At 43.0% G+C, this 13,731-nt stretch overlaps 2 pseudogenes; both read left to right on the top strand.

Annotated features, from left to right (window-relative positions):
- The first annotated feature begins 387 nt into the window (after nucleotides 1–387).
- On the top strand, nucleotides 388–560 carry LOC148542563 (U2 spliceosomal RNA; annotated as a pseudogene).
- An 8,596-nt stretch (nucleotides 561–9,156) lies between these two features.
- On the top strand, nucleotides 9,157–13,503 carry LOC148542562 (uncharacterized; annotated as a pseudogene).
- The last annotated feature ends 228 nt before the right edge of the window (nucleotides 13,504–13,731 follow it).

The following is a 13,731-nucleotide window of genomic DNA, read 5'->3' as shown; positions in this document are numbered from 1 at the left end:
GGATATTGTGGCTGATAAGAGTATGTGTAATGGAGTGTCTGTGGGATGTCAGGAATGTGTATGTGTTTAAGAAAGAAATGATAGAGGTGAATAGAGTTAAATGGTGTGGGTGGAGTTTTGAGTTCTTTTAGCGAATGGTGGTTTGCTTATTTTTTGTTTTCTTTATGGTAGTAGTGTTTTTTAACTACTGCTTGTGAGTACGCACAAAAGATCAGTGATAAAGTAATATTAGGGGGAATTAATTTAAAAATAATGTGTATAAATATATAGGGAAAAAATACATAGTTTAAAATGAAACCATGAATGATGATTTAAAATCTCCAGTTTTTCGATTGTCATGGTGATTGCTGTCCTAAGGGAAATGCAACGGAGTTTTTTTAAACCTGAATGGTTTTAAAAGCAAACAAACAAAAAAAACAGTTCTTATCAGTTTAATATTTGATACACCCCCTATCTGAATGCTATATATTAAATGGATTTTTAGAACAGGGAGATGGAAGAAGAGCTTGCTCCACGCATTGACCTGGTATTGCATTACTTCCAGGACCGGTGCACCTTTCCTAAACTGTTATCCAAAAATAGAAAAGAACTATTTAACTCTTTCGTTTCACTTTGTTTCATTTTTACAGATTCAACAAACTACTCTTTTGCATGTGTCTGCACGTCATGCAAGCAATCAAATGACAATACCACCACCTGCTGCGCCTCCTGCACTCACCTGCTTGCACTTTGGCACTTATTAACACTTCATTTGGTTCATGTACATAACAATTGAAAATAAACAAGATCTGTTTATTTGGTGTCGTCTCATCTGGTGCCTTATTGTGTCTCCATTTTTTGGTTATCTCCATTTAGGCCTATGTCTGTGGTTGAACTCAAATTATATATCTGTAACATCCACCCCTCCTTTGCATCTCTTTTTCACTTTATTGCACCAATAAGTGTCAACCCCATGGATAGATTAATTGCCCATCTTTTCATTTGGACAACTTGGATATTTTGCAAACTTTGTCCCCACATAGAAATTTGGCAGACTATGTTCATGCTGAATCATTTGAAATTTGCGGTCATTTTGTCAAGCAATTTGTTTTTCAATAAATGGTTTTGTTACGGGTTTAAAAATGTGCCTCATTCGGCATCGTGCGACCATCAAGAAGCATTTTTTTGTCCCTATTTGCAAGGACAATCAATTGTAGAAAGCATCTCGTGGTCTGTCTCTCCCTCCAATGGACCTCAGCAAGCAAGTTTAATACTTGTAAACATCATCAGAGTAGAATGTTGGTTGTTTGAAAATTAGAATGCGAATGTACCAACATTCTGTGTTCTGACTGTCAACATTCTCTTCTTCCTGAACATTCCGTAGATACTGTGAACATTCCAAGCAAGGTTTCTTAGAATTTCAATGAAGGGTTCACACTGTCTACTTACCTGCAGGGACACGGCACGAAGAAAGGAAGGCCGCAAGCTGTCTTATGGGTGGGTGTGGCAGAGGTTTGCAGGAGGCAGTGCCAATGCAAATCATGCAGCTAGCAAGAGAGTATGGGAAAGAAACCCAGAGTGCGTCTGCTTGTAACTAACCTATGCGAAAAGAAAGTGGTGCAAAAAAATAAAAAATCTGGGCCTTGCTGTGGGTCAGTCATTGCAGTAGCTGGAAGCACCTTGGACAGGGCAGCAAGCAGCAGGAGGCTGCTCATTAGAGTTAATTGGTGGCTAATGTAAAAAGTACTGTACTGTAGCATTCTTCTTGATTGTGTGAGTCAGGTCTGACCGAAGCACGATTTTTCCAGGCCCTTAATGGGTTATTTCTTCTCGGCCTTTTGGCTCAGACCAAGTACAGTTAATTGCTGCTTGGTCTGGGCTGGAGGGTATTCGGGGGTTCTTCATTGTGGGGGGCCCATAGGATAACGAGGAGGGACTGCACATCGGTGCAGAGGAGTCGATTAGTGTTGGTTGTGCCTTGGGTAATTTTCTATAAAGAAGAATGGCTGGCATGAAGAATACGATCCGTTTTAATGTGGAGAAAGAAAGTTCGAAGAATTCTTTGCTGTTTTCTATTTTCCGGGAGCTGATTGAGAAATTGGGAGGAGCTACACTGAATGATGTCTATTGCATACAGGACTTTCCAAAGCAAGGTCTGTACGATGTTACTTTTCACTCCAATGGTTTTTGCCTGCAAATCTTTGAAATTTTGAAAAGCAAAGAAAATGAGCCAGCAATGAGTTTAGTAAAGATGTTGCCTTTATTTGCTATGGAGGAAATACCATTGACTGTGCATGTATACAATCCATACACTGAAATTGGGCTTATTTCAGCCTTTTTTATCAAAGTATTGCTCAAATGTGAAACCTTTAGTGAAGCAGAAAAATATCCTTGGTATTTTTAGTAGCAAGATTCCTTTCTGGGTAAGACTAAGATCAGATAAGGACAGTGTTGGTAGAACAATGCACCCACCAGCTAATTTCAGTGTTGGAGGCTTTAGAGGATTTTTGTATTACCCTGGACAGCCAAATTTCTGTAGACTGTTATTTATGTGGTCACACTAAGGAAGAATGCAGTACTGGAAAGGTGTGTTGGAATTGTAGAGAGTCTGGACATGAGGCTGGTAATTATCCATCGATGAGGAGCTGTGATGTGTGTGGGAAGACAGGTCAGATAGTTAAAAATTTCCCTGTTGCAAAAGTCAATATCACAAGGGTGTGGATTCAAGAGACTGCAGCTTGTGCTTGCAGTTGTGGCTCAAGGTCTATACCTCCGAAAGAGGAACAGGTTGTGTCTGCCAGCAAGGCTGCTAATGAGAAGATACATCCAACTGTTGGTAATAAGAATTACATCACAGTTTGTCCTCGGGTGGAGTTACCAAATTATGAAGAGGTGGAAAACATAGATGAGGATTCAGAAAGTCCGAGTCTTAGTCTAATAATTGACAGTGCTTTAAGTCCATGTCTGTTTTATAGCTCTTCTAATATAGGGGAATTTGCAAAGTGGATCAGAAGATCAGCCTTTGGTACAGAAAACTGAAATTGAAGCAGGGGCAATAAAAAAGCCATGGTTTATGTCAGAAAAATAATGTTATCAGGAATATGAAGAATAAGTGATGTTTTGGGGGGAAACTGAGTCCTTAAGTGCAGAAGATAGATCGGAAGAAGCAAAGTCTTTTTTTGGAGATGGGGACATTGCACACCCAAGTGTAAGATAGTCTATTTGTGACGGCGATCAACAAGGTATAGGCTGAAGAGGAAATCAAAGCATCTGTTGTGTAATTTGTTTAAGGAGAAGTTGAAAAAATGGTGGCCAAAATTGCATATTATATGTGCTGTTCTTTGGGTAGTATATTTTTTTTGTGTTTTCGGGAATAAGATGTCCTTTTAAATTGTGTATTTTTTCCTTGAATGTAAGATTAATTTCCAGTACTGCTAGGAGAACTGCAGTGTTGGAGGAGGTGGCTAATAGTGGTGCCTATATCATATGTATTCAGGAATGTGAGGAATGTGGTTTATCCAATATGCCAAAAAAAGAAGAGTGGAGATATGAAGATAGTATTTGATCAGGTTCTCCTTTAAACAGATATGATGGGGTGGGGATTTTATTTAAAAATCGTGAGATTCATATTGAGAATTATTTAGTTGTTGAATGTGGAAGATGTATGTCCGTAAATGTAAAATATAAGGGTTGGTGCTTTAGGTTATTTTGCATATATGCACCTGTTGGGAAAAGTGATAGGAAAGCTTTCTTCGAAAAATTAAAAAAATTTTTATACCTGGGAGAATCCCTTTTGTTATGTTGGGTGACATAAATTGTGTTATTGATAAGAGGAGAATTGGGGAGAATGAAATAGATATTAGTGGAAAAATGTTAAAAGAGATTATATCAGACATTAGGTTATGTGATGTTGCAGAGAAATGTATGTGTAAACCTGTACCTAAAACTTATTTTGCAGACAGAGAGGTGGAATCAAGAATTGATTATATTTTTTTTTCAAAAGGGATACATTTTAGTAATTTTGTACAGAAGAAAATAGTTTTTTCTGATCATGAAAGTTTAAGTTTTTTCCTATGGGGGGCATCTGAGTTGAGATTTGGCAAAGGTCTGTGGAAACATAACACTAGTCTACTAGAAGAACAAGAGATATGTGTTAATTTTGAAAGTATATATGGTTTTTGGTGTGAGAGGAAAAAAGATTTTGATAATATTATGAGTTGGTGGGATTGGGTTATTTCGCGTATGAAAATGTTTTCAGAAACAAGGATACAAAATTTCAGCAAAAGAGGTGTAGATACAAGGGTTGGTGTAATAAATTAAACTTTCTGTATAAATTAAGACAAGAAGGTATGGATGTTAAGGAAGAAATCATTAGAGACAGGAGTGAGATAAATAAATGTGTAATGGACAGGGGGAGAAAAATTATTTTCAGATCTAGGGTAGAGTGTTCGGAGAAAAATGCACAAGGTTTTTTTTTTTAAAAGGTCTGTAATATTAGTAGAGAAATTGACGTTGTGTGTGATAAAAGTGGGGCTGAGGTGGGTGGAGATAAGATGTTAAACAAAATTGCTGATTTTTATGAGGAGTTATATAGGGATAAGGTAAGAGATAGAGAGTTAGAAAAGGAGGTATTCTGTGTATTGTCAGAGAAAGTACATGAGATAGATGTTCCTTTTTTAGAAAGTAACAGTAAAGAAGAAGTTAAGAGAGCTGTGATGAGTTTAAAAGAGGAAAACTCCGGGTATAGATGGATTACTGAGTGAATTTTACAAGGTGTTTTGTGAAGTTGTGGGGAAAGATTTATGTGAGGTGTGTAAAGTAATGTTTGATAAGGCTAGTATGTGTGAAAGTATGAGAAAAGGAACTGTGGTATTAATCCATAAAAAAGGAGATACATAGGTATTAGGTAATTAGAGACCAATTACGCTTTTAAACGCAGACTATATTTACAAAGATTCTAGCTAATAGAATGCGTGAGGTGATAAGTATGGTAGTGGGGGAGGACCAAGTGTGTGTTGTGCCAGAGGGATGTATGACAGATAATTTATTTTTGTTACATGATATATTGGGTGATTGTATGACTAGAAAGCAAGTGTGTATGTTGTTAGTCTTAGATTTCGAAAAGGCGTATGACCGGGTGTCACATGGCTTTATATTTAGTGTACTTGAGAGTATGGGTTTTCCAAAGAGATGTGTACAATGTATAAAAGGGGTGTATGAATCAGTAGAGAGTCCTATGTTGGTGAATGGAATTATGAGCAAAAGGGTGTGTATTAATTCAGGAGAGAGACAGGGATGCCCTTTATCGGCAATATTGTTCATTTGTGTAATAGAACCATTATTAAAATCCTTTAGGTGTGATAAACTTTTGCGTGGATTGTTAGTACCTGGGAGTGGCGGTCGTAATGTTAAAGCCCTTGGGTACATGGATGATGTTGCAATCATTTGTAATAGTGAAGCAAGTTTGAGAAGAGCAAAATTATTAGTGAGTTTTTTTTGTAATACTTCTGCTTTAAAAGTTTTTGGTGATAGCAATTATCAAATGGAAGGAGTGGAGAGTGTTCAAGATGGTATTAGAGTTCTTGGGGTTTTGTTTGAAGACAACCTAAAAGGGAATGGAAGTTGGGAAGAATGTAGAAAGAGAGTGGTTAGAAAGCTTGATTTTTGGAGAATGAGGAATCTAACAGTGATAGAGAAAGTATTGGTTGTTAAAAGTGTTATTTTGTCTATTTTGTTGGCTTTGAGATGTGTTTTTCCTCCATCAGCAGTGTGTGCAAAGAAGATGATTAGTTTTGTTTCTATTTTTCTGGGGACGTGGAATGGAACGGATCAAAAGGGAGAATGTGGTGAAGGAGGTAAAGAAAGGAGGTATGGATTTTCCAGATATTTGTTCTTTTTTGTATACTAATTATATTACAGTTTGTTTGAGATTATTAGATAAAGATACAAAAACAGCTTGTATGATTAAATATCTTGCTGGATGGACTTTTTGTGGTCTATGTTGGATTAAAAGAAATGTAAAGTACCAATGGCTTTTAAGTGTCAGTGGTGGTATAATAATATAGAGACTTTTGTAAGAAGAAATAATTTAGTGGGGGTGACGATGAATTAATTTAAAGAGAGGAAAAAAGTTTTAAGAATATTGAGGGATAGAGATACAGTATGTAGTATAGAAAAAATAAATGTGAATGAGACTTTAGAAGTGTGGAAGGAAATGGAAGCAAATAGTATGGCTAATAAACAGAAAGAGATTGTTTGGATGTCCATGCATGAGGTTTTGCCAGTACGCACTTTCATGAAGAGTAGATATTTGGGAAGATCAGATGTGTGTACTAGAAGGGGTTATGGAGGTAGTGAAAATGTACTCCATGTTATGTGGAATTGTGATTTTGCTTACAATGTTTGGAAGTGTTTAGGAGTGTTGTGTAAAGAATTAACAGGTATTAAATTTATGTGCTGGAAGGTAGCTTTATTTGGTATAGGGGCAAGTGGTATGTTTCAAAACAGTATTATGTGGCTTATAATGGGATAAGTTATGGAGGTTTTATGGAGCACTAGGAATTTAAGTGTTTTTAAAGATGAAGATTTGTTAGTGAATGACTGTTAGGATGATATTAGGGAAGCTATATACATATTATCTTGCAGATAAAAAACAAGTAAAGTATATGATGCTGAAGGGGTTTGGAAGGTCAAAAAGTGGAAACACGTGATTAGGTATGTCTTAAAATTGATGTATTTTTGTTGTTGTGATTATCCTTTTTTTGATGATTAAAAAATACTATACTAGCAATCATAATTATGAGTATTAAACTGTTTTATGTGAGAAAGTTAAGAGACTAGTTAAATTAACCTGATTGGTTGCAAAAAAAAATAAAAATATGTTCTTATCAGTGCATACTGACTGAACTTTGAATACACTCAGGCTCCAGAAGCCCTGTTGCAGTGTGTACTGGGCCTACACTGGCTGAGGAAGCTTAACGACGACAGCTGTGAGGAGGAAGGACTTCAACCTGCCAAGGGTTAGACTTGTCTGCTCTGCCCTCAGAAGCGACTGCCGACCTCTGACCAGCGACCCCCAGACCGCCGACTGTGATGAGGAAGGATTACAAAGAAGCAGAGGGTTAGACTTGTTTGCTCTGCCCTCTGTGAAGCCGTCTTCTGACCTCCAACCAGCAACGACCAGACCCTGCACCTGACCGACTGCGACGAGGAAGGACCGACTGGCAGAGGGTTAACTTGTTTGCTGTGCCCTCTGCGAAAGCGACGTCCAACCTCCGACCAGCGCAGACCCTTCTCCAGCCCCACTTCGACCCCGGGCAAGAAGCAGGAGAGATGGCCTAAGCTGCCCCAACCCCGGTGCTGGCTCGAGCCTCCCCTCCAGCCACCTCTGCCGGGAAAAAGGCAAAGAAGGGACCAAAGCCGGCCGAAGTTCTGCTCGACCCATTCCCATCCACCTCCACCACCCCTCCAGCAGCAGAACCCGGGAAGCCCAGCCAGACCCAGCCCAAGGGTACCCCAGACTTGGTGCCCTGGATGAGGCAGACCGTGGTGATGAAGTTGAAGGAGGTGGAGGGAAAGCTGCCAGACATGACGACGGAGACCTTCGGCAAGAAAATGGTCCTTGAGCGGGGGTTCTCGACGGCTGAAACACTAAGCATCCAGAACTACCTCAAGGGAATCTTTTATGCAACATTTGCCTCCATTGCCATCTGCAAGAGGTATGTGAAAGTGGCGAGGCCTGAATCCCCTCCTTTCTCTCGCTTTGTGGGTAATTGTCCTATCCAAAGAGAAGAGAGGCGGGTGACTGTCTCAATGCGGAACCCACACACACCTGGCAAGGACATCGCTACATTCCTGGGCCATTTCTGCACAGTGATCAAGGACCCCTCCAAGATTCTAGACAGGAATGGCTTCTGGACAGGCAAGTGGGCTATCATTGTCAGGCTGCAAAAGGACAACTGTAGCCCCGATGGAGTCAGGCACCTGCCACAGTACTTCTCCTTGGGTGCATCATCGGGCATTCTCAACTACACCGACCAGCCGCGGATCTGCAAGAACTGCAATGGGAAGGACCACATTGGGAGAGAATGCAAGGTGATGGCCTGCAGGAAGTGCAAGTTGGCAACCAGGACTGTCCCACACAGAGGACATGCAACCTCTGCGGGGAGGTGAGCCATGTCTACAGAGACTGCCCCAAATAGGGTGAAATCCTATGCGGCAGCAGCGTCGGGACAAGGCCAGCAGAAGCGCAGGAGGGTAAGAAACCATCCAAACCCACCCCACTCCCTACTACTCTTCCCACCCACTCCCTCCCCCCCTTCCTACCCCACCCCCTCCTCCCACTGTGACAGCAGTATGACTCCCATACCCACTGCTGGCACAACCCCTCCTCCCTCACCTTCCTGCTCTCTGCTCCATCCCACTGTCTCTCTCCTCTCTGAGGAAGTTTCCTCCTCTTATTCCCTCTGCAGGTACTACCCTGACAAGGAGGAAGAGAAAGGAGTTGGACAGCCCGTCTGCTGACCCTAATCCTTCCAAGAAGCTGGCGGTTGAGCAGGACCAGAACCCTCTTCCACTGGAGAATGAAATGGAGGCGATGGTGAAGAGCCTCATGGAGGAGGGAGTATCTGACCCGTGTGCCATCAACTTGTTTGACCAGCTGATCGAGAGCTGCATGCAGCTGAACACGGGGAAGCAGCGCCAGACAATGGTGGTAGCTAACAGTCTTTTCTGTTTAGTTACCTTTTTTTCTCCCAACTAATGGTGTCTTTTTCCCTTTTTACCATTAATGTGAGGATTATTAAGTAGAAGTTTAGAAGACAGTCTGTCTTTTCCTTTTTATATACTCAGAAATGTGATGTGTACATGTTGCAGGATTGCTCTATTCCTTTTTTCAGGTCCTATAGACATCTGGGCCGGCAGTGGTCTCACGGTCCGTCCTATTGGTCTAGTGGGAGTGAGTGTAAGTCTGCAGGGGTTGCCATTCTTATTAGGGGGAGCCTCTTCACGCTAGATTCTGTTCAGGAGCTTGTCTGCGGCAGATTGCTTATCGTAGATGGCTCCTGGGCAGGTGAGCATATCAGGCTAATCTGCGTGTATGCACCCCCTGGTAAGAATGAGCATTTGGAGCTTTTCGAGACCCTGGGACTGCAGCTCGCAACCACTAGGGCAGTAGTGATGGCCGGAGATTTCAACTGCCCCATGGAGGAGGATGGACGCAGCATCTGTATCTCTGCTAAACTGGATCTGACATCTAAACTGCTCACAGAAATGGTAACCGAAGCTTCTCTGCGGGATGCTGTGGGCTCCATGGGGGCTGGCTCCGTGAATTACACGTGGAGCCTCCCTGATGTCTCTGTACATTCCCGTATTGACTTTGTGTTTATCTCTAGAGCAGTGAAGCAGAATAGGCATGCTATGGTTCCCTGCTTCTTCTCTGACCACAGGGCCATTCTCTTCCAAGGAGTCCTGAGCAATGGTTTTTCTCCTGGCCCCGGCTCCTGGAAGTTGAACTGTGCTCTGCTGGAAAGGGAGGAGGTGTTGGCTGAGCTTAAGGATGCCTACATCACATGGAAGAATGACAAATGTTATTTTGACTGTATGAGTGACTGGTGGGAATATGTTAAGGCTAACATTCCAAGTTTCTTTCAGGTCAAAGGTAGTCAACAGGCGAGTGACTGAAAGACACTTCAAGGGACTGCAAAGACAACTACAGTCCCTGCAGTACCACCAACGGTGCGGCTGGGATGTGAGAGGTGATCTGGAGACCAAAAAGGGCCTGAAAAGGCACCTTGAGGAGGAATCCAGATGCATCATCTTCCGTTCCAAGGTCGAGAACTTGGAGAAGGGTGAGAAATGTAACACTTTCTTTTTCAGGAAACTCTGGCCACACGGCCCTGACTGAGCTGCGAGATGAGACCGGTACTCCCAAGCAGGGGAAGGAGGGCATAATGAAAGTCATCACAGACTACTATGGCGACCTCTGCTCCCCGAAAACAACGGACAGTGGTGTGGCTTATGAGTTTCTGTCAGGAAGTCCACCAGATCCTTTAGGCAGGGCAGGACCCGGGGCAGTGACTGTCTCCCAGCAGAGCTCTATGTAGTGCTGTGGGACCTCATTGGCCCAGACCTGCTCGAGCTGTACAAAGAGATGGCGGTGGAGGGCAAAATGCCTCCTTTGCTGAGGGAGGGACTGATTACGATCTTGTATAAGTGTAAGGGGGAGAGATGTGAGCTGAAAAATTGGAGGCCCATCTCTCTCTTGAATGTGGACTAGAAGATCCTGGCCAAGGTACTTGCCAACAGGCTGAAGGTTGTCATCGGACAGGTCATTCACCCGGACCAGACCTGCCTGGCCGCAGCATTGCAGATAGCCGCGCCCTCCTCAGAGACACGGTCCATTACATTGTCAAAGTCAGATGATTGGATAGGATCATCTGTAGAATTATTATCTGTCACCACTATCATCCCTTTTTTAATAGTATGTGATTGGCAGGCTATTTAGTGCTGGTACAAATTCAACACAATTACATGCGAACGCACACACCTATATGCACCCACACACACACTTATAAAATGGTTCCCACACATTATAGTTAATAACCAGAGTTAGTAAAGGTATTGTTAGTGTGACACAGTCAGATTAGGGGTCCCTCTCCTGGGTAGAGTTCTCCTTCCTTACACACACACACACAGCAGCAGGGAAGCAGCACACCAGTCTGGATGCGAGTACAAGCTGGTCGGCGCCAGTCTTTATTGTACAATGTCAGAAATAACATAAAGAAAACAAACATAAATCCTAGCCCTGTCGGGGCACTAACTTCACAGGGGGTTCCCTCACTACCAGAACCTGGCAGGGTCTAATGCCCTCACCAGCAACAAAGGCACAGTACAACACTCACAGTTAGGTTTTCAAGTGTCTCTGAGCAAACTCCCTGCCTGCTCTCCCAGGTGAGACACTCAGCCCTAAACACACAAGGCTTATATTGGCCACTCTCAGGTGGGAACCCTAACAAGCCTGTTACCAGGCTGCGAGAACCAAAACCTGGAGTGGCCGTGGGTGGAGCCCTCCCTCTCCTCTCACCCACAACCCCCTGCTACCAAACCGGCTTTTCAAAAAGCGGAGACTCAAGCCTGCTACACTGCAGACTTTCTCCTGGGGGTTTAGAACACATAAGACAGGAATCTGGGACAAATGTACCTGCCACAGACCACTTTACCAGTGATCCTATCACATTAGCTAATAATTACAATATAAGATGTATTTAAAAGATAGCTAAGGTTCAGGATACAGTAGACATGTCATGTTTGGTACCATACTAAATCCCTATTTATTTGCAGAAATCTGTTACTATCGGCAAAGAGATCGCACCATGCGTACACTAGTTATGGATAATAGGGAGTTATTGATTAGAATGTAATTCTCTGTATGTAGTGTTGTAGTCAGTTTGAACTAGTTCTTCGGCGAGAAGATAACACAATGTAACCGTTGGAGAACTGACCCCTACATCTGATAACATCTTATGAACTGTCTAATGATCGTATCAGACTGACTTGAATCCCGGATCCAATGAAAACCTGCCAACTTGTCTTCTTTGTTATCTATGTAACCTGAACCGTATATATACTGGTGCTCTGACTCCAGCATGTAGTCATTTTCTTTGCAACTGCAGACTTCATGATTGAATGGATTTATGCTGGATCCAGAGCGCTTGCGTATGTATCGGCTGTACTTATTGTATATTTTATGCTTTTTACTCTAATTGTTAAAATTTCTATCTTGTTACTTTTTTTCATAAAATCACTTTTTGTGCTTTGGAACCACACGATTAGATTGCAAAGCAATTACTTTTCATAGCGACTAGACGGCAATAATAAAATCATCAAGGACCGGAACATGCATGCGGCTCTATTCAGCCTTGACCAGAAGAAGGTCTTTGACTGTGTTGATGGGTAGGGTCCTGCAGAGATTTGGGCTTGGTGAAATGTTTTGCACGTATGTTAACCTGATGTACCTTGATATTCACAGCTCGGTGTTGGTGAACGGCTGGAAGACTGACCCCTTTCCTATTCTATCTGGGGTCAGACAAGGCTGCCCTCTTTCACCTCTTCTTTTTGTTTGTGTTATAGAGCTCCTGGCTGTATGCAGGCAGAAACCAGAGATCAGAGGGGTCATCGCACCATTCTGACCATAGAGAGGCCAAGTGTTCGCTGTACATGGACGACGTCACTGTCTTCTACGCAGACCAGAGCTCGGTGACAGCACTTGTCCAGACCTGCGAGAACTTCGGCCGAGCTTCAGGGGCAAAAGTCAACTGCGGGAAGTCAGAGGCTATGCTGTTTGGGCAGTGGCACCTGTCGTCCTCTGTTCCATTTCCCTTTGCTGTCAAGCCAGACTTCATCAAAATGCTGGGAGTCTGGTTTGGTGGTGAGGGTGCGGCCCTGAAGTGCTGGGACAAGAGACTTGCCACTGTAAGGCAAAAATTTGGACTGTGGAGCTTCAGAGACCTTACCATCAAAGGGAAAGCACTTGTACTGCCCAACGAGATCCTTCCTGTTTTACAGTACACAGCGCAGGCCTGGCCACCTCTGGTCAAGGTCTGCAGGGCCATCACAAGGCCAGTGTTTCACTTCATCTGGGGCTCCAAGATGGACAGAGTTAAGCGGGCAGTTATGTACAAGAAGCCCCTCAAAGTTGGAAAGGGAATACCTGATATCCCCACCATGCTGCGAGCCTTCTTTGTGTGTAACTGTGTTCGCAGGACTTTGATGGAGACTTTTAATGACTCTACAGAAAACTCCATGTCTCCCTTCTTCCTCCTACCCCTTTGGAGGGTCATAGGCTGGGACAAGTGGGATAGCGTCATCCCTTACAACACTCCCTGGTTCTAACTGGATCTGTCCAAGTTTGTGATGGAGCACCAACTGGAGTTAAACTGGACTTGTGGAAACCTAAGACTATCCACAAGCTCATCAGAGCCAAAGACATTATGGAGCCTATTCCAGGGCTCCCTTCAGCAACTGCCCAACACGTTTGTAAAATTGTGGCTTCGAAAGGCTCACAAATAGACAGAAGGACATGTCATGGATGTCTGCCCCTAAGGTCATTTCATGCACTCCCGTAACCTTTGCAGGTACGCACATTGCCCCTGGTGCATCTCACATTAGGAAACATCTATGCACCTGTTTTGGGACTGTACTTATGTACAGTTGTTGTTAGATGCCCTGGAACATGAACTTAGTGACTGTGTGCCAAGAAACAGCCTTTCCTACCACTCGGTACTTTATGGACTATTTCCTGGCACCCACACTTATGGGGCAATCCAGGAGGCCTGGCGTATTATGAACTGTTTTAAGGATGCTTTGTAGCTGGCCAGAAATCGCCTCATTCTGAGGAGGGAGAGAATGTCTATACAGGATTGTTGCAGGCTGATTCACAGCCTGCTAAGAGACTATTCCATCATGGACAGCCCTGAGGAAGATAGGACTAACCCACCCTTCTTCTGCCCCTCTCCCCTTGTGTGACTGTCCAACAAGGACTGGGACTGTGGCCCCCTTGTCCTCCTTTTCCCAATGCCTGATGTTTTGTTGATGTGTTTCTATTTATTCAACCTCCCCATATGTGTCTGTCTTTCAATATAACTTCAGACCTGTGATTTCCCCCTCTCTTACCCTCTAACCTCCACACCCATAGACTATGTTGATTGTTGTGGTGTTTAAGTTTTGAATGAATAGTGCTGAGCATTAAGTATA

This window comes from Taudactylus pleione, unplaced genomic scaffold, assembly GCF_031769625.1.
Source record: "Taudactylus pleione unplaced genomic scaffold, aTauple2 ptg000012l, whole genome shotgun sequence".
Classification (NCBI taxonomy): domain Eukaryota; kingdom Metazoa; phylum Chordata; class Amphibia; order Anura; family Myobatrachidae; genus Taudactylus; species Taudactylus pleione.
The sequence above is the reverse complement of the archived record's forward strand: the minus strand, read 5'-3'. Positions and strand labels throughout refer to the sequence as shown.